Source organism: Saccopteryx leptura, chromosome 4, assembly GCF_036850995.1.
Source record: "Saccopteryx leptura isolate mSacLep1 chromosome 4, mSacLep1_pri_phased_curated, whole genome shotgun sequence".
Taxonomy (NCBI): Eukaryota; Metazoa; Chordata; class Mammalia; order Chiroptera; family Emballonuridae; genus Saccopteryx; species Saccopteryx leptura.
In genome coordinates, this window is record NC_089506.1 from 46,500,010 (window position 1) to 46,521,718 (window position 21,709).

The 21,709-nt window shown below is 38.0% G+C and overlaps 1 protein-coding gene, 1 non-coding gene and 1 pseudogene across 2 annotated transcripts in view; 1 reads left to right on the top strand and 2 right to left on the bottom strand.

The window, feature by feature from the left end:
- FGF14 (fibroblast growth factor 14) overlaps window positions 1–21,709 on the top strand; it is a 769,918-nt gene that overhangs the window by 117,553 nt on the left and 630,656 nt on the right. The window lies entirely within an intron of this gene.
- LOC136403258 (dnaJ homolog subfamily A member 1-like) overlaps window positions 1–21,709 on the bottom strand; it is a 194,543-nt pseudogene that overhangs the window by 109,504 nt on the left and 63,330 nt on the right.
- TRNAA-AGC (transfer RNA alanine (anticodon AGC)) lies at window positions 5,014–5,089 on the bottom strand. Its single transcript has one exon. It is a non-coding gene; the product is annotated as a tRNA-Ala (tRNA).

The window sequence follows — 21,709 nt, forward strand, 5'->3', positions numbered from 1 at the left end:
TATTTAATTCTGCAGAATTTTCATAATCCCTCCAATACATGCATATGCAGTTGCAGCATCTCTTGCAATATTGCAATAGGCAACAGCAGTGTTAGCATTCTGTTTGCTGAACCTTTTGGTGCTCTCCCTGTTTCTGCAGTTTACTATTGAATTTACTTTCCCATGATTCTATGCTTTGTGCTCAAGCTGCATAATCTTTTTGTACAAGAAAAATCACACATGAGCATCAAAATGCACCTTTCTCCCTTTCTTTGATTCATTCTTAGCAGGGTCAGGATAGAATCCCCCTTTCTTCTGGCACTGCCAAGGGGGCTGTGAAGCTACCTGTCCCAGGGCTGTGGAGTCAGGCTGATAGTCCCGTCTTAGTCTTATCAATTGGTTAAGTGAATGCCCTTACCTAGCTGATCAAAACATTAGCATTTGGAAGCGTTCCAGGGCCTCCTTTGTACTTGTAGGAAACCGTGGTAGCATTTCCAGGAGCTCCGGGTGTTCAGTGAGTTTGGTGCAGTGCAGCAAGCTTGTATAATCGCTCCATGCTGATGCCTGGGCCTGCTCATCACTCCACTCGAGAGAGTGGGAAGCACTCATTTCTGTGTGAGAGGATGTGTGTGTATTATATGCATGTATGCATTTGTGTGGGTGCATGTTTACTTTTCTTTAAATCCCATTAACCAAGTGTCAAGTACATCTGCGATTACTTACTTAGCAAGGTTACTATTTCTGGTGTCCCATTTTTATTCAGGTCTTGAAAAATGCATTACATTTTTGCTGATAGTTTGGAGTGCTCTTTTTCCAGGTTTTTTTTCTTTTCTTTTCTTTTTCTTTAAATATATAAGAAACCTTCCTAGTTTTATATGAGCGGCTCTGGGGCTTGGAGATTGGCCATCTTCTGTCCCCGCTACCGGCTCCGGTCCTCCTGTCCCCTATTCAGCACACCGTGCGAATCTAGACATTCTTCTTATACAGAATAAAAACCAGAACTAGGAAGGTATTTCATGTGCTGTAGACCAATCTTTTTATTTTACAAACGAAGACAACGAAAGTTACAAGTGAAATGACTTGTTCTAAATCACTCAGGTAGAACCTGGGTCTGCTGACTTGTAGTTTGGTTTTTTTTTTCCTGACATAATTGCATTTAATTTTACTAGAAGAATATGAGAAGCTGATTAAATTTTTCTTAATATGTTCTATAAGTTTCACTTGGGTCATGATTGTTAAGCATCAGACCACTGAAGCTCTTTTAACTGCTCTTAATTGTAAGGTAGAAATCAATGCATTCAGGTAAATTAGACCTGTCTGGATGTTCCTTGATGCTTGTTGCATTGATTTGCACATAGTAGGACACAGCAGATGTTCATTAACCACTTTTTAATCAAGTGGCAAGGTGATTGAAGCGTTTGTTGTTACTGTTAAATACAAATATTCCCAGTTGCTGACTTGGCATGTGTGAAGCCCACCCTCTGCCAGAAACAGAGAGGGTCTCAAACGTCCTCTGGGAGAGGTCTGGCTTGAGTCCAGTGTTATGAAAAGCTTTTCATTAAAATACTCTGCTAAAGATTGTTCAGAAAAGGACATCCTCAAGTAACTGCTGGCCCCACCTTTCCGGGTTTTTCTAGAACACACTGGCGGGTTAAGGGTGTCTCTTCTGGGGTCAGTTCTAGCTTTAACTGTTGTGGGACACTGAACGACTTAGGGAGCCTTGGTGAAGCCCAGGTTACTCAGCTGCAGAATGAGGTGCTGCGGGGACAGTAGTGCTCAAATGGATGGGAAGTGTTTGGCCTATGACCTGGAACACTGAGTGCTATTGACAAGTGCCCAATTCTGTGAGACAGATGCTCTGGGAATCAAGTGATTCTATCTGTGTTACCTTCGCACATTATTTACGTTCTCTGTGTCCCAATTCCCTCGTCTGTACAATGGGGATGATGATAGTAGTTACCTCATAAGGTTGTTGTGAAGATTAAATGAATCAATACACATAAATTGCTTAGGACACTGCCTATCACTTACTAATGTATAATATATATGCATACATTAGTGGTTACCATTGCTGTGTGAAGCACTTAGTGCACAAACAGGAATATGGTCTATACTAAGTAAATGACCGCTCTTATTATTTCCTCTTTCTTCTTTTTTAGAAGAACTGGCCTATGCAAATAAGTGCTATCATTGTAATGATGTTTCTGGATCTTGAATAGTATTTATTTATTTTTATAAACCAAGTTATAAGCTTGCATTTGCAACTCCATTAGTAAGTTAAAAATAGAATGTGTTGGTGTTAGTTTTCTATCACTGCTGTAATGTATTACCACAAATTTAGTCATATAAAACAACATAAGCTTATTATCTCACCACTCAGTAGATTAGAATTACTGTGTGGGTCTCATGGCTAAAATTCAGGTGTCCGCCCGCTGCATTCCTTTCTGGAGGCTCATTCAGTGTTGGCAGGACTCAGTTTCATGTGTTTGGAGGATCCAGGACTTTATTTTCTTGCTGACTGACAACTGAGGGTCTCTGTCAGCATCTAGTGGCCTCTCACTGGCCCTTGCCTGTAGCCCCCTACCTCTCCAAACCAACTACAGGGGACCAAATATGTCCCCCATGAACTCTTAGACATTTAGTTGATGATAGTACTCTATTAGCTGTAATTCTGACACACAGTGTGTCTCATATTGTAGAAGTTTCAGATTTGTGGCATAGTGTTCATTCTTGCCTTATCAAAAACCTACTATCCTTCAGGGAACCTTCCACTTACAAATCAAGGTCAAAGATCATTGTTTTTGCCATGCCTTTTCCTGGAGTGGTCTATTCAGTCATTCTATCCCCTACCTTTTCTAGAATTTAAGATTCCTCTCCCTGTCTTTCCCTCCAACATTTGTCTTCTCTTAGTCATGATGTGTTCTCTCTGCTGGGGTCCCCTGCTGCAGAGGTGAGCACCTTCTCAGCTAGCTTTGCTCCTTAAACTGCTTTGTAGCCTTAGCACCTAACACAGTGCCTGATAGAGATAAGAGTGCAATGTGTGTTGGTTGTATTCGTGTCACTGATTAGAAGAAAAGTATTTGTCTAATCTGTCTGAATAGTTATTTCTTGACCAAACAGAGAAGGTAAAACTTGGGACCAGAGGCAGAGCCATAAACAGACACAATTCTAGTGACTTGGGGTCTGTAGCCTAATTTCTAGGGAAGCATCAAAGAGATACATCTTTGACAAAATGAGTTGTGCACCCACCATGAAGGGATGAATGCTAAAAGTGTTATTGGTGGTCAAGAGAGGGCATTGAAATTATTTAACTTTTATCTCCCAGATGCTTTCCCAGAACTTTAAAACAGAGGCCTTATATTATTTCAGGTCTTCTGTCTTCAATTTCATATTTGTAACACCTTTATTTCTGTAGCGTGTAATATATCAATACCAGGGTAAATAATGGCAATATTAGATGTCTCTATAAGTTGAGTGCACATCATTTTATCATGTTACTTGAATATTTTATAATGATTATAATAAATAAGTTGAATTCATTTGATTCGGGTTTCTCTCTTTAATATCAGTCCAAGGAGAATCGATCTTGGAACTGAGTAAACAGAAGGATCGGTTGAGAATGATTGATGTTCAGAGTTCTAATTAGTTACCTAAAGCAAAGTTATATAAGAAAGTACAGTAAGTATACAGGTCTGACTGTGATGCCTTTTTGGTATTAATGCCAAGTTTTTAATCTTAAAAATGAATGTTTCTGTCTTGCTTCTGGTTTGGTATTTTCTTCATAGTCATGGCCTGACATTGTCTTTAATCTCTTGTATTGCACTTTGATCTTCCGTTTTTGTCCTAGACAATCTACATTTGATCGGTTATTATTATATTTTAAATCAAGGTTATTGCATTAACAGCAGAAAATTATGCTTCTTCATTTTTTTCAGAGTTCAGAGTTTAAAGTTCAAAGTCTTTGGAGCTCTATTTTCTGTAGTTTAAGAATGCTTACAGGTAGGGCTGTGCTGAAGGTCAGGAAAAATCAGCTAATAGTCTTTTAAAACCCATAATCAAAGCTCTAAGCTCTGTGAAAAGAAAAAATTATATTTTATTTGTCATGTATACTATATATACTTTAATGTTGAGCTGAATTTATGCACAATTTTCTTTGTTATAGGACTCCTGACTTTTTTTTAACTTGCCTTACAGATTTTGTATGCATTTTATTTTAGTTATCTTTCACTGTATTAACACATTATCCTAAAACTCAGCGGCTCTAAAGAAGAATAAATTCTTATCATTTCACGTAGTTCTTGTAGGTCAGGAATGCAAGAGGTTCTTAGCCAGATAGTTCTAGCTCAGTGTCTTCTATGATGTTGCAGTTAAGATGTTGGCTGAGGGTGCAGCCATGTGAAGACTGGAGCTGGAGAATTCTTTTCAAAAACATGGACAGCAAGTTAGTGCTGGCTGTTGGCAGTAAGCCTGAGTACCTTCCTTTCTGGACTTCTCCATGGGTCTGCTTTTAATATCCTCCTGACATGACCTCTGGGTTCCTCAGTTTGCATGACCTAAGAGTGTAAGGCACACTCTACAATGTCCTTTAAGACCTAACCTCAGCCACACAGGTCTGCCTTATTCAGTATGAAGGCAGGCGGCTACATGAGAGTGTGATGAGAATCACTGGGTCCTCTTGGAGGCAGGCTATCACACACCTATCCCTGTTTCTTTTTTTTTTTTTTTTTCAATTTTTCTGAAGCTGGAAACAGGGAGAGACAGTCAGACAGACTCCCGCATGCGCCCGACCGGGATCCACCCGGCACGCCCACCAGGGGCGACGCTCTGCCCACCAGGGGGCGATGCTCTGCCCATCCTGGGCATCGCCATGTTGCAACCAGAGCCACTCTAGCGCCTGAGGCAGAGGCCACAGAGCCATCCCCAGCGCCCGGGCCATCTTTGCTCCAATGAAACCTTGGCTGTGGGAGGGGAAGAGAGAGACAGAGAGGAAAGCGCAGCGGAGGGGTGGAGAAGCAAATGGGTGCTTCTCCTGTGTGCCCTGGCCGGGAATCGAACCCGGGTCCTCCGCACGCTAGGCGGACGCTCTACCGCTGAGCCAACCGGCCAGGGCCTATCCCTGTTTCTTATTCTTGATGCTTACGTAGCTGTGCAACCACTGATTCTGCATGCTTAGAAAATAGAATTTAAATTTATTGAGGCTTGAATAGAGAACCCATGTCAGGTAAAGCATCAGGAGCTAGTAAAATATAAGGTTATCAGTATTTGAAATAGTAGGGCTGGATTCAGAATTAGAGTGGCAGAAGGAATCTGGGTCAGGAAGACAAGTCCAGAGAAGAGTCAATATTAAACAGAGCACATCTCAGGGCGGATGCTTCCTTTGATCAAGGGGTATTGTATGGGGAGGCAGGAAGACAGAACTCTGGGGAACAGATTCCAGAGGGGAGGGCAAGAAATGCACTGTGCTATTTATCCTTAGAGAGGATTTTTATTCTAATGTTTTTTTCCCCATGTGCTGGTGGTGAATTGGATTCAGTAGTATCTCGGCAAATATAGATTTTAACAACTTTGAACCCAAGAAAGATCAAGTGGCTTTTTGGAGCTAAATTGAAGATATCCTAATTCCAAAGTTATAGCAGTGGTATTGCTCCATTTAGCAAGGCAATAAATGAAGTTATACTAAATGCCTAAAATCTCTGTTGGAAAATGTGGTGACTAGCAATCTATATAACTTTTAGAATCTGATGTTATCATGTAGTGTTTTATCTACTGTACGGAGTTTGAGTTTTAATGATACTAATTGCTGATGTTTATTAAGTGGGTAATGCACAATAAGGTCATTATTGAGGTTTATCCTAGCAACACAGCTAAGAGGTGTTCAGAGTCAATTTAGAAAAGTAATGGGCTGTGACATGAAGCAGATTGAGAATCAGTCTCCAGTCCACCACATACTGGCTCTGGGACTTTGGGTGAGTTATTTGACCTCTCTAAGCCTTAATTTCCTCATTTGTAAAATTGGGGATTAAAAGAACCTCAAAGATTGTTGTGAAGGTTAGTAAGATAGTACATGTAAAGCACTTAATGTGCCTGACAGTGAACACTTAGTGATGCTAACTCATTACTTACATAGACATCCTTTCCCAAAATGTAATTAATTTACTTAGCAATTGTATATTATCTTTTATTTGGGTTCTTGGGAAGAGAAATTAATAAAAACAGTCAAGATCCCTATCCTCATGGTGTTGTGCTTATAGCCATAAAGTAGGCGCAAAAAAAAAAAAATAAAGTATTTAAGTTGATGATAAATTATCTAAGGAAAATAAAACTGAGAAGGATGAAAGCAAGTGCTGTATTTGGAATATGGTATTTTATAGTGTTATCAAGTGAATTTTCATTGACATTTGCCCAGAGAACTAAAGAAGGTGAAGAAAAGAGTTATGGAAGAACCTGGGAAGACATTCTAGACAAAGGAAGCTGCAGGTGCAAAGGTTTTGAGGTTAGGGCATGCCTGGCGTGTTGATAAACATCAGAGTTCTCTTGGGATGGAACAGAGGGAGGGAAGGAGGGAGTAGTAGGGATTGACATCAGAGAGGCAGTGGGTGGTCAGCTCACTGAGGATTCTGTAAGTTCTAGTGAGGAGTTTGCTTTTAACTCCTAAATGATAAGAAGACAGTGGAAGGCTTTGAGTAAAGGAGTACATGATCTGACTTACATTTTATAGGGATCACTCTAGCTATTGTTTTGGAATAGACTGCAGGGGCCAGTGTTAAAATATGATACTATTGTAAGGGTCCAGGCACACAATAAGGGTTACTTGGACCAGGTGAGTTTTGATGGAGGTGTTAGAAAAGAGGTCAGATTCTCAACATTATTAAAAGTAGTGTTGACAGGAGTCAATAAGAACTCCCAAGTTTGTTGGCATGAGAAACTGTAAAGATGGAGTTTTTTTTATTGGGATGGGGGAGTTTCCCAATAAGTGAAAGGATGTCTGGACGTAAGAATCAGAGTCTGGTTTCAGACATGCTAAGTTTGAGAAACATTTAACAGATATTTAAGTAAAGATGGTGAGAAAAGAGTTGGAGCTTTGAGTCTGGAATTCAGGGACAGGGTGGTAAGGTGGAGACTAAAGTTTGGGAGTTGTACATGATGGGTTACTAAAGACAGTGTAGATAGAGAAAAAAAAATGTTGTGAGAATGAGCCAGTATTTATAGAACATAGATCTGAGGAGGACCAGGAAAGAAATGTTTCAAGAAAAAGGGAGATGCATGACCAGGCAGTGGTGCAGTGGATAGAGTGTCAGCTTGGGATGCTGAGGACTCAGGTTTGAAACCCTGAGTCACCAGTTTGAGCGTGGCTCAACAGCTTGAATGCAGGGTCATTGGCTTGAGTGTGGGATCATAGACATGACTTCATGGTGGCTGAGCTGAGAGGTTGCTAGATTGAAGTCCAAGGTTGCTGGCTTGAGCCCCAGGTTGTTGGCTTGAGCTAGGGGTCACTGGCTCCACTGGAGCTCCCCAGTCAAGACACATATGAAAAAGCAATCAATAAACAAGTAAGGTGCCACAACTATGAGATGATGCTTTTCATCTCCATTCCTGTCTGTCTGTTCCTCTCTCTGTCTCTCTCTCTTTCACTAAAAAAAAAAAGAAAAGAAAAAAGGGAGAGATTATTTATATTTAATGATGCTATTGTATCAAGTGAGATAATAAGGAATTAACCATTAATACATCTTTAGCATGGTTAATCCTCACTCCATTTGAGACTATGCAGAAAACCATGAAAAAATGCTGGATATAATATTTTAAAACCTTTTTTGAATTCTTCAAGAGCTGGCAAGAAAGCAAAGAATACTCAGGAGAAAAATTGCTATGGCAATGTTCTTGAGTAGTCAATATGAGAAGGGGTCTGGGATATAAGTGGATGAGACTTTATATAAAAGTTTGGCCATTTCAACAGAAGTAAGAGGAAGGGAGACAGCCTCTCTGGCACATATGTATATGGTTGGAAGATATGGTGGTGGCGATATGTATTCTGATAGTTTCCTTTTTCTCAGTGACATCTGCAGTGAGGCCATCAGTCGAGAGTAAAGGTGGAGGGGACTACTGGAGTCCTAAGAAGAAAGAAAGTACAAAATAACCTCCTGGGATGTTTTAAGAGTGCCGTGCAGCATTAACCACCCACTTGAGGTTTGCAGTCATTTTAAGGATTTTAAGGAGAGTGTGCTGGAGAAACTGTATTTTTTTCCAGTTATATTCAGCTACAAGGGTGCAGGTGTGGAGTAGGCTTTGGCTGGTATGTCAATGTGAAAAGTGGTGAGGTAGGGAGGGGCGATTGTGATGATGTACCATGAAATCTAAGTGGGTAGGGCAAGAGGAGAGAGAGGGAAGGAGGAAGAGGAAGGAAGCTTAGAATTCAAAGCCTTCAGTTTTTCCATTTTGCCATTGATTATAATCTGCCTCCTTTATTAATGCATATTTATTTTTACTTTTCACATTTGCTTAAAGCAGTATCCAACATACTCTGTAGTGTTTTTTTCCTCCAAAGCATGAAATCCATAACTGTCAATTAAATTGTGTTTTCTTGTTTTTCTTTGTCATTTTACATCAATTACATTATGTGAACTTTTATTGAGAACTCTTTTTAAAAAGTCAACTTCATATAAATATTTATAAGAAACTATTCTTCTCCAAAATGCTACTTTTGATTATTTCTAAGGTAAATTAAACTTCTGACAATATGGTCCATGTTTTCATTAAGTAGGTAGATGAAACTAAATATTTTAATAAAGTATTTGGCTTAAACTATTTGATTAGACCCATGTACATTTAATCAAATTGACCTAACACTTGCCAGTTTTCCATTTTAATTTTAGGAAAGCTTAGAAGATAAAAAAATAAAAAAGGTAGTCACTTGTGTTTTGAAAATAATATCTTTATTATGGTTGTTGATTTGAAATTTTATTAAACTTGAGTGTGTGTCTATTGGTAGGGGGTTAGTAGGTTTGGGAAGAGAACATGGAATATAAAAAAATTAAGTCAGAAGTCAGTGATTTGCAAAGGATCTCTAAAAATATCCTTTGTGTGTGATTATACCTAGCATAAAAGACAACAACTCCAAGTATTGTTTTGAGATATAGCACTATATAACTTTATTCAACAAATTTGTGTTGTAGATCTTGTGTGTGGTGCTATGGTAGGTGCTGGGGCTATGTTAATTAAAATGGATAAACAAAAAAAATATAAGATTCTTCTATTGTGGGGTTCAAAATCCAATGGAGTTATAAACTAGAATCCTTGTGGAGATAGATTGGGTAGATTTTGGTAACTGACTAAACCTTAGAGGGAAGGGAGAGAGGGTTATGGAAGATCATGCAGAAGTCTTACTGCTGAACAGATGTTGACAGCTTTTTCAGAGACTATGAGAGGACTGGGGAAAATGCTTATTTTGAGGATACATGCTTTGTTGAAGTGTCCAGCCAACATCTGTATGGAAGTGTTCATTGGGAATTAGGTGAAAAGGAAGAAAATACACATAATGCTGCTACAGTTTTTGGGTGGAGAGGAGGGAAAATTTAGGGAACAACAAGAAGGTTGGTGGTTGCGGTGAGTAATGAGTTAGGCTGTAATGAGAAGGATACTTGCGGTTGCTGCATCTATTAGACAAGCGGTGCTGGTATACTTTACATTAGTTTTAGTTTTTGAGTATGAGGTTTATATTTTCTTTCCAAGGACGAGTTGAAATAACACGAGAATGTAGCAGGTAAAAAAAGTATATTAGGTAGCTTTAAAAATACCCGTTGAATAAAATTTAAGTTCAAACATTCAAAATATGCAATAGATACACAAACAGAAGTTTGTTTAGGGATGAGTTTTCAAAATTTAACTGGATTTTTGCGTTTGGTTTACAAAATTGTTTTTCTCCCTGATGTTCCTAAAATGTTATTGAGGGATACTTACATTTTGTGTTACCCAAATAGGTGCATTTGCAAAATCTGACCTTCCTTCAGTTTAGGGCATTTCTGCTGTGCTGCCCAAGACACCCTGTTTGCTTCTTTACTCCTGTTGTACTTTTAGCCTCAAGGTGAATTCTTGTGAGAAGCAAAGAAGGGGAAATAAACTAAGAACCTTTACCTTCCTGAGACTTTGCTTTCTGGAACCTCCCCTCACCCACCCACAATCTTTCTGTCCCCTAAACTGGGAGTGTTGGGAAATGCTGGAACGCGGCTGTGGGCAGAAGTGCGGACAGGCCCAGCAGGTCTTTTCCTATTTGATTTTCCTTTTGATTTTTTGTCTATTTGCCGGCCGGTATTTCTGGCAATGGCATGCTCATAATGGAAATATAAAAAGTCCAGCCAAACTATGTGCACGCTGAAAATCCTAACCTTTACACTTGCACATTGGTTAATCCTAAGAAGCATTGATTTTGGATCCTCTGTACTGCTTATAAGGGGCAGTTAGAATCCCTTTTGACTCTCTTTGATTTTGTTTCTCAAGTATATTTCTATAAACTCTCTATTTTAAAAATTATTCCTCCAAAGCATATTCTAGACAAAAACCACACTGATTTCTAAAAGAATTTTTTGTTATTGTTGAATAGCTGAATTTGTAAATAACCATTTAATTTCATTTTTTGTATGCTTAGAGCATCTTGCTGTTCTTTTTGCTTAGAAAATTCTAACAGCTTGGTAGTATTCAACTTTTGACTAGAACGTGTTTTCTACTGAGACACAAAGAAATAGCTTTTTCACCATCTTTGAGAAAGATTCTGTTCAGAGAGGTAAAGTATGTCTTAGTGATCCTGCTTTCTGCATGATATAAGAAACATTCACATCTAGTGTAATCATCTGGGAAGAATTTATTACCTGTAAAGCAAGAAAGAAGCACATCACATTTATTCAGTTCTCATTTTCACTCCCACTTAGAGTTCTTTGAAAATAGACTGACATAATTTTCAGAAAATGATATTGTTTTCTAAGACACTGAATTAAAAACAAAAAACAAAACATTTTAAGCTGTTTTGTTCTTGGGAACTTTTCTCCCCTTTGCATGTTGCTTTACCACTGTTCTTCTAAGAAGGCACTTTGACCAATTTGCTTCTTATGAGCAGCACAGTACAATTGGGCAGTTGCCCTTGTGTCTAGAGTCTATCAGGGAAAAAAGGTGACAGAATTGCACAATAGGCTCATTTTAAGACAGCGCAAAATAAAAACCTGAATTGACCAGTTAAAGAAAAGGCAGTCAAAATGTACTGTGAAATAATAATGCAGGAAAGATGAAAGTGAAAATCGTCTTCAATAGAATATCTTGGTTAGGCAATTGGGATTAGTAGGAATTGGGCAATTGAAAAGATAAGTTAATGATAAAGACAGTAAACAAGGAAATTATTAAAAATGATACATGTGTGCTTTAAGTATTTGATTTTATATTAAATATATAAATGCTCATTCACCAGGACTTTGAGATAGCCCCATTGTGTTTTCTTTGATTATGGTTGAACTGCTTTGGTTTCCTGCAGAAATCACACTCATGGTTTATGATTTCTAATTTTGGTGTTTTTAAGTGGAATAGAACTTAAAGAATGTAAGCAATCTGAGTACAGAATCTTTTTTGATTTTCGGGTTATTTTCTCTCAATATTTTATGGTACAAGAACACACATATTCAAAAAATTATTTTTAGCCATTTGCCTTTGTCAAGTTTTTTCAAACCATTCAATCCATTTTTTAATGAAAATAAGAACTTCTTTGCAATTATATTTGTGATTTCATAAATAATTAAATCACATAATTAAAAGAATGAGTACAACTGTATAAACAAGATTGAAATCCTGTGGTGGTGAACTGACCTGCACTGCCTGAAAAATCAGTGAGTGCCTCCTGGCCGTGGGGCCAGCTTCCCATGGGTGTTCACTTGGTTCTTTGTGAAACAAAAGAAATAATAATAAAATAAGTTGGATAATTGAATTATTCTAATTCATAGATATCAGTAAACTGAAAGGAATGACATTTTTAGTTTTAAGAAAACCTTTATTTCAGAATAGTTTTAGATTTATAGAAGGTTTGCAAAGACAGTGCAGGGGGTTGCTATGTGCCCCACACCCAGTTTTCCCTTACCTAACATCTCACATTAATGAGCTACATTTATTGCAATGAATGAAATAATATTGATACATTACTATTAATCAAAGTCCATACATTATTAAGATATTATTAGTTTTTACCGAATGTTCTTTTTCTGTTCTGGGATCCCATCCAGGATACCACATTATATTTAGTAGCTGTGTTTGCTTAGGATGACTGACAGTTTTGCAAACTTTTCTTGTTTTGGATGATTGACAGTTTGAGGAGGACTGGGAAAGTATTTTGAAGAGCAGTTCTCAGTTTAGGTTTGTCTGACTTTTTTTTATGTTTAGCCTGGGATTATAGGTTTCTGTGAGAAAGATCCCACCGGTAGAGTGCCATTTTTGTCACATCATATGAAGGGCACCTATCAATGATGTAAGTCCAAAGGATCACTGTTGATGTCGCCTTTGGTCACCTGGCCCAGGCAGTAGAATCAGGTTACAGTCAGGTTTCTCTCTGCTGCATTTGTGCGATTTTTATACTTGGATGGTTTACTGCACTGAAATGAAACTATGCGCAGCAGGGAAATTCTTCCAACCATAGTTATTGTTTTTATGTTAACACTAGATGGTCTCAGCTCTTTATGAGGAGTTTGTGAAGAGCTGAAAGAAGTGTACTAAATGTCATCTTTGCATTCCTACTGAATTCTGCTTTCGCTGTCTTGTTTCATCTTCTTGAGCTTTAGTATCTCAGTGAAGGAAACGGGCTCCAGAGATGGTTGTTGGCAGCGGTTTGGAAGGAAAATGGAGCACTATGGTTGCACAGTTGTATTTCTGAAGTTGCAATATTCAGGATTTCAAATTCAAACACTAAATGTGCCATTTCTTCATTCAGTTTTATTTGAATCTGTGGTTAGCTTTTTATGGCAATTAAATTTTTTTCTTACTACTCTTGACTGTGTTTAGCAAAAATGTTCTTGATAATCAATCACCTTGCATTGTATCAGTGTATGACCATGGCCAATTAAGCTTTCATGAATTCATAGCCCTATCTGCAGATCATCCCTAAAATAGAAAATGACTTCCTATGGTGTAAAGAGAAGTTTTGTGCCGTTGACCGAAGCTGCAAACCACAAGAGCTGATATCTCGTACTTTACAGAAGTTGCACAAAACCTGAGCAACAATCTTTTAATAAGGAGCCTGACTCCTACACTATGCCAATCTATTGGAAACATTTTAAAATAGAACTCAAAGAGATCTCTAAAACTCAAAGACCATCTGTTGCCTCTGTGGGCCTGGAGACACCAGGAGGATGTTATACAAACTTCTTTTTACCTAAACTTCTGTGACAAGAGTGACAATGTTTCATTTTAGAATTGAAATTCATTTACTTTACCTAAATAATTATGGTTTCCTAACTCTCCCAAAAGAACAGAAACAGTGGTCCTGGCAATTTAAACTTAGTCCTACGTTATCAACATGAATGTAAAACAAGGCTGGGGCCAATTCTCAATATTTCCTATTCTGTAGCACATAGGCTTTGTTTTCAGCTCCATCTTGATCGAATATGGAATTCATGTGTCTATTTCCCCAATATTTCCATTATGTAGACAGCATCAGTGTGAGCTTAACTTTGGGCTGGTAAATGATGTGAATAGCTACTGCCCATTCAGACATAATTTTACTGTTTCTACATCACTGTCTTAGGTCTCTGCCCATTGTTGAATTATTTGCTTCCACTGACATGATAAGCATATGATATGTACGAAGCAAAACATTTTTTGTGGGGGAGAAGCAGTATGATGCTGTGAAAATACCTTTGAAAGGAAATCCTAAGAGCTGGGCATTCTGGTTCTCACTGGTACTTTTAATTCTGGGACCCAGGGAAAGATGCTAACCTTTGATTTGTGTTTGCTCAACTTAGGAAAAATGCCTTTCGGATCTAGTGCATGATTGTACAAATATATTGTAACCTAAACAATACTGCACAAAAGAAAAGAAAGAACGGAATATTGCTAAGGGGTAAGGAAAAGTCTATAAGAATTTTTTCCATCTATATGATACACGGTTAGGTACCACAGGGCCAGGTGTGGTGAAGATCTGTGCTGTTCAAAAGTCATGAATCGGAAAGATGGAGGAGAGAGTGAATTTGTCAGTCATGCTGAGAACATATCCAAGCCCAATACTTAGATGATGTAGGCACTTCAGTGGCATCATAATTCATGAAAAATACAATTATCTGTTTAACAAATATCTGACGGCAATAATCATGATGATTAAGAACCCACTATAGAAATTGAAAGTTGGACAGCATGACTTTTAAGGTTCCTTTTGTATTTAAAATCCTATGGATGGCTAACTTAAAAAAATGAATTACTTAAATTAATGTAATTCGTAGACTACTGGTGGAAAATCAAATAAAAATAGATATTTTAAAATATTTTGAATAATAATGTGTTCATATTTAAATCACTTCAGCTTTCAAGATGAGAACATTAACACAAAGCTCACTGTGTGCCCGGGCAATCTAAGTGATACCCTAACTCATTAATAGTCATCCTAACCTATGAGCAAGCTAAGGAGCGTGAGGCACAGAGAGACGAAATGATGTGTTTGGGGTTGTATAGTGACTGTTGAGGGAGCCAGGACTTGGAAAAGGCAGTCTAATGACAAATATTAAACAAAAATTAAATTGGGAAAGTGTCACTTATAGGCTAAAGAAAAAAAAATTGCTGTTTTGACAATTGGAAAAATAGTGGAAATAAAAGGGAAGAGTAGCAAACACAAACTGACAATGCAGTTCCAGTAACTACTCAAATAGTGAAACACAGATGACAAAGTCAAGACAAGGGAACACCCTTGTATTGAATAAATGTCCTTGAAATTAACATTTAGAATGCATTTATTTTTAAAGTAAATATTAGATAATTTATTGCTAATATTTAAACATTTTTTTGGATAAAGCAATTCTGTTTTCATCATATTCAAGATACAGAATTGATTTTTTAAAAAAGGAAATCTAATTTGGAGAGAAAACCAGTGGAAGACAAAAGATTAATCAGTAGAAAGAAATGACTATTATTTTAAGAAAATTAATTGTTTAAAATTAATAGAAAAAGCATTTGATTGTATTTGAGTAAATGTTTTTCATTGACTTAAGTACTTTAGTTGTACTAGATCATTCATCGATTTATGCCATCTATTAGCTTAAAGAAACCTCTTCTGTTATGATTACATGAAATTGCTGTTTCTGTTTGTTAATAATTGTTTTCCTGGCATTTGTAGACTTGAGTGTTTTTTTTTATATTTCAGTTTTTAAGTTTTACTGCTATACGTCTCTCTGAATGAATGCTCATGAAAAATTGCTGTACCTATGACAGGTTGCATGCTTTTCCCCCCTTCTGTGCATTCAATTTGTGTATTATTGTATCATATGACATTTTGAATCAAATGCTGCTAGCACTAAGCTGCTATCAGCAGCTGATGCCAAAAATACTTATTATAACACTTCTCAGCATGCAAGTGAGAGCACTTCAAATCACAGACACAGAATTCTGGCCATTGTTCTTTTTTTTTTTCTTTTTGCATATAATACAGCAAAAAGAATGCAAAACAGAAAAGAGACTTATTAGAAAATGACGCCTTGGTAAAATGTTGTAAAACATGCGATTCTTTGTTTGTGGAGGTCATGTGAATTTCAGTACTGAATTATAAATAACATCTCAAAAGCCATGTTTCCCTTCTTTTTTCCCAAATGTTTTACAAGTGGCATCTTTTTTTCATTTTGATTATATTAAGGGGAAAACTATTTGCACATTTGGAAATAAGTAATACTCTCAGCAGACAGCCATGAAATGAGATGTACAACTACATTGCTTTAGTTATAGCTCCTTTATGTTAAAATGGCGGTCAGGACAAATGCAGTTCTCATGGTGGCAACAAGGGGAATGGAAAGCTTTCTTTTCTATGGGAAGACAAAAAAGAAATTTGATGAATAAGATTTGTCATTTTCTAATATTGAGAGTGCTGAGCCTGCAACTATCAGCAAATTTCTCATAAGTTAATTCATTTTACAAAGTGAATGCTGAGACTTGGTAGCCAACTGATGAGCTGCCAGAACATGTCACAGCTAAAAAGAAATAGCCTTCAGGGACATTTTTGAACACCTGACCTCCCAATTTCTGGAAAAAAACCACGGAGCCTGTACATTGGGGGGTAAAGAGGGAGGGGTGGTTACCAGAAATGGGAAGGTAAGGTTAGGAAGGGGACTACAATTTTCTGATTTTTTTCTACTGCCTGAAAAGCTGAGTGTGTGAACCTCGCTCCCTTCTTACTGTCCCCAGAGACAGCACTAGCAAAGGGCTGGACCTGGGCAAAGGCCGTTTTCTTCTCAGCTTGATGATGCCTCCCAAGCGCTCCTTATAGCCATAGCTCTTGCACAGAGTGCTGGGGCTTTGGTTTAACAGGAGGGCCAACTGTCACACATGTCAACTGGAAAGAAATCAGGGCCATTGCTACGGTCTACTGCATTCCAGAAAGATGCCAAAGCCACCCTTTGGCTTTTACCCACCCTGTTGTTCATTATATGGGTTAACCCCATATTTGGAAAAAAAAAATGGATTCATCTGAGATGTTTCTTATCCTGCAGAGTATCAAGCCTGTTATTAAAGGTGAAGTATTTTTTTTTTTTTTTGGCTTGTGTATAATGTTTTGCTAACTTTTTTGGTGTTCAATATTTTGCTAACTTTTGATTTGGAAATCACAATGTCTTACAAAGCCTTAAGGAAAAAGCTAAGAATTCATGTTTATTGAGTTTTAGTAGCTAACATCATAGTAAATACTTTATATATAAAATCCCACAACAAGCTGATTTGCATGTCTCTTTTAAAAATAATAACCTAGCATTATCTGTGGAAACTGTTTAGGATGCTGATCTCACATTTTACAATTTGAAAGTCTGAACCATAGTAACATGAAAGATTAACCCTCAAGAAAATAATACATTGAAAAATCTTGCTTTGAAAATACTTAGAAATTTTCATATTTATTTTGCTTTGGAGTATTAGGAAATGTTTGGTAGGTAAAATTTGACTTCTTTTAAAATCTGTGAGTTAGTGCCACTTCATTTCAACTCATAAAAAGCAGCCTTTTTATTAACAAGAACAAGGCCACACAAAATCTGGGCTTCCATTAGTGGAACATGATCAGGCCATTTTCAGAAATCTATCACAAATTTCTGGAAAGAATTAAGAATGGCAGGTCTAGTTTAGTACTGATCAGTGATTTATGTTAAATGGTTAAATGCAAGCCAGAGGAACAAGTTTGCACTAGCTCTGGTCAGGAAGCTATTTTGCAGCATTTGAAATTGGGCAAAAGGCCCCAGGGTCACAAGCCAGGCTGGCTTTAAATCATATAACGATAGAGTCAGAATTAATGTGCTGACTCATTGCAGTCGCTCTGAAACATTTCTCCCCTCTTTTAAGTGCTTCCAAGTATTCAAAGATAGCGAGTGGGCTTCATCTGGGTAAGCAGGAAGGGTAGCCCGAACTGTTCCAATCCCATACGCCGCGGTCAAAACCAGAGTGTGGGAGGAGACCTGCCAGGGACCTGTTGAATCGTCCAAGTGCACTGTAGCTGCTGAAATCTGCGCTCTTTCTTTCTTGCCAGCCCCCTTGAAATTTTTTCCTCAGTTTCCCTGGGGTAGCTTGATATGTGGGTCCCTTCGCTGGGTGAATGATGATTATCTAGTTCTTAAGAGTTTTATTTCTCAATCCATCTATTTTAATTTATGTTTATATATTTATTTGTTTACTTTGACGAATGGATAACAAATTCTTGAGACAGGTAAGAAAATAAGCTCCATTAAGCTTCTCTTCGCACCACCTTGCCATCTTCCAGACTATTTTTCCCCCACCCAAATCGAACACACTGGCAAGTTCCTTTCCCTGCATTCACTGAGAACCCTTAATACAGTTTCTCTCCTATGAATGGTAAAATCAACCCAGTGTATAAAATGCCCAAGATGGTATTTAAAATCTGTAAATTTGAGAAAAAAAAGTTTTATTTTAGAAGTCAATGATAGTTTACATAGGCATGCAGAGAATTTGTAAGGGTCTTTTAAGTTACTTGATAGTTAAATAATTTGTAGCTAAAATATTAGAGAATTTATATTAACTATTCTTTTTAACAAAAGTATCTTTTAAATGGTTTTAGAGTAATGTGCAAGAAAACATTAACTTAAATAAGTATTATTTTAATTTTAATGATCTCTTTGTTTTGGTTATAAAAAAATGTTATGTTAAAGTGATACAAAGAGAAAAAGAATAACATTGTTTCCCCCAAATGTTATTGGTTATATAGCATACTTGATTTGTGTAGCATTGTTCCACCAAAGAAAAAATATAAACTATATAGGTTTGCATACGGCTGTGGAGTGTCTAGCTTTTACCAAGACAGGGTTATTCTTTGCTGCTGATATGTCATCTTTAGGATACCATTGCTCTGGCAAGGGCTGGTGACAACTGCACAAGGTGAAACAATTATGTGATATAAAGAAGGACGTGGAAGACAAGGTGTAAAACTGCTAGACAAGGGTGACATGGCTTTGGATCTAGCTCCAGGTTGTACCCACCACTCACTCAGACGTAGTTTAGTACAGCCAGGCTTGTATATGTGGAGGAACATGATGCTTCATCAAGGCTGGCCTGAAGCACAGCATGAGAATTTATTGAAAAAATTTGGTAGTTGGCACCAGAACAGAGTAGATCAGGTGCCAATGGCCAAAGATGGGCTGTTCCTCTGAGCCGTAAGTGTTGCTGACTATTGCATCCAGAGGCTGGGCTGGGAAGGGGGCAGCTGTTACAATTTTAATAATGTGTCAGGTAGCTTATTACCATTTTACTTATTTAACTAAACTTTTCTTTGACAATAAAGTCACTTTCCATATATCCTGAAATTAAAGGAAATGACTTAACCCTTTAAGACTAGAGAATTTTAGCCTCATTAAGAGTCTTAGAGAAGTAGAAAGAGAAAAGAGGGTGCCAACAAATTCACTGAATTCACTCTTGCATAAATAAGTTAACCATAGTGTTAAGAGAACCATAAATTCTACAGCATTGGTTTATTTAATAAACATGTGTTGAGCACCGACAGTACACAGAAAACTGTTCAAAGCCCAAACCTATGCTGGCAAATGAAAGATGACACAGAATCTATTCTTATGGGTCTCAGAGCCTGATGCAATGGTCATCAAACTATGACCTGTGGGTCAAATCTGCTGTCTCCTGTTTTTGTACCATTCACAACCTAAGATTGAAAAAAAAAAATCAAAAGAAGACTAATATTCTGTGTATTTGGAAAAATTACGTGGAATTCAAATTTAGGTGTAAGAATTTTGAAATACAGTTTATTGGAACATAGTCACACTCATTCATTTATGCATTGCTTATGGCAGTTTTCACGTTTCAGTGACCTGCTGGAGTAATTAGAGAGCCTTTGGTCTATGAAACTTAAAATATTCTCTAACAAAAATGTTTGTCAATGGGTTTTCTTTTTTTTTTTTCTCTCATTTTTTCTGAAGCTGGAAATGGGGAGAGACAGTCAGACAGACTCCCGCATGCGCCCGACCGGGATCCACCCGGCACGCCCACCATGGGGCGGGCGACGCTCTGCCCACCAGGGGGCGATGCTCTGCCCATCCTGGGCGTTGCCATGTTGCGACCAGAGCCACTCTAGCGCCTGAGGCAGAGGCCACAGAGCCATCCCCAGCGCCCGGGCCATCTTTGCTCCAATGGAGCCCTGGCTGCGGGAGGGGAAGAGAGAGACAGAGAGGAAAGCGCGGCGGAGGGGTGGAGAAGCAAATGGGCGCTTCTCCTGTGTGCCCTGGCTGGGAATCGAACCCGGGTCCTCCGCACGCTAGGCCGACGCTCTACCGCTGAGCCAACCGGCCAGGGCGGGTTTTCTATTTGGTCAGAAAAACATGAAGCAGACTACCACACTATGAAAATGTGATGAGTGCTGGGTAAGAAGGATGTATAAATACATGAATAATGTATAATATGACATAGAAATGTCATAATGGTAAGCAGGCTTATGTTGGTGTTATTATTTTCATCACGTTTTGTCTAATTCTTTATAGGGCTCACAAAAAACCACACACACTCAAGGAGTGATGAAGAAACTGTAATTGGTAATGTAATCCTAGTAGTACTAAAGTGTTGAGGAGTTTTTAACTGAATCTCTTCTAATCTAGTATTGAGGATTTGTAAAACAAAGGGCCAGAAATAAATTTAGGAACATCCTGTGGTGCTCAGGCATACATGGGCTAAGTTTAGCACTTATTGATACTGCGATTGGAAAAGAAAAGTGGCAAATTTAGAGAACAGAGAAAAACATTGAGAACATACACTTTTTTTATAAATAAATTTTTATTATAATGGGGTGACATCAATAAATCAGGGTACATATATTCAAAGAAAACATTTCCAGGTTATCTTGTCATTTAGTTCTGTTGCATACCCATCACCCAAAGAGAGATCGTCCTCCGTCACCCTCTATCCAGTTTTCTTTGTACCCCTCCCCTCCCCCTCCCCCTCTTCCTCCTTTCCTCCCCCCACCCCCCGTAACCACCCCACTCCTGTCCATGTCTCTTAGTCTCACTTTTATGTCCCACCAATTTATGGAATCCTGCAGTTCTTGTTTTTTTATGATTCACTTATTTCACTCTGCATACTGTTATCAAGATTCCACCATTCTGCTGTAAGTGATCCGATGTCATCATTTCTTCTAGCTGAATAGTATACCATGGTGTATATGTGCCCCATCTTCTTTATCCAGTCTTCTATTTTTTTTACAGTGATTAAAAGCCTTTAAGCAAACTCTTGGCCAATACAGCAAGAATCCATAAAAGAGTAGTGTCCTTAACATTTTCACCAAGTCCAAGTTGAAAAATGCAACCCAACCACAGTTCAGTCTGTTAGGAGCTGTCACAGGGAGCAGGAGTCCAGGAAAGTCCACATCCAGGAAAAGTCCTCATGGCACTGGAATTGTTGTCACCATTCTATACTTTGCAGCTCATGTCCAAGTCCCAGTAACTGCTGCTTCTAGCTAGTAATGATTCAGGTAAACTGGAAAAGCCATTTGCAGCATGCGTGGATATGGAGCTTCTGTTCTCCTCTGCCTGGAGAGATGAGACCAGGTTGCTCTTCCCTGGAGCTCTGCGACTGTGGCATGGTAAAGAGAACCTTGGGATACACTAAGCTGGGTGGCAAAGGTAGATTCATAATAGAAGTTGGCAAAAGGGGGAAAGAGAGCTCTAAATTAGGAGTAGGTCCCAGCCTGAAATATGATTGAGGTATTGAGGTAGGAGGGATAAAGGAAACACTATATATTAAGCAAAGCAGCAGAAAATAGGACTATCAACACCCACAACAGAGATCTTTGAGGGAAGAATAAAAAACCTGACTATTCAGGCAAAACATAGTTAAGTGGCCCTTGTGCAAATGAGATCAGTTTATCTGGAGAACATACACTTTTAAAAACAAGAAAAGATATTACCTGTAAAGATATATGAAATGATAGAAATATATTTTATTCCACAAATAAGCAAAAAATTTCTTACTTCTGTGTTATGAGGTGACTATTTAAATTTTATGAGGCTAATACTTTTAAGAA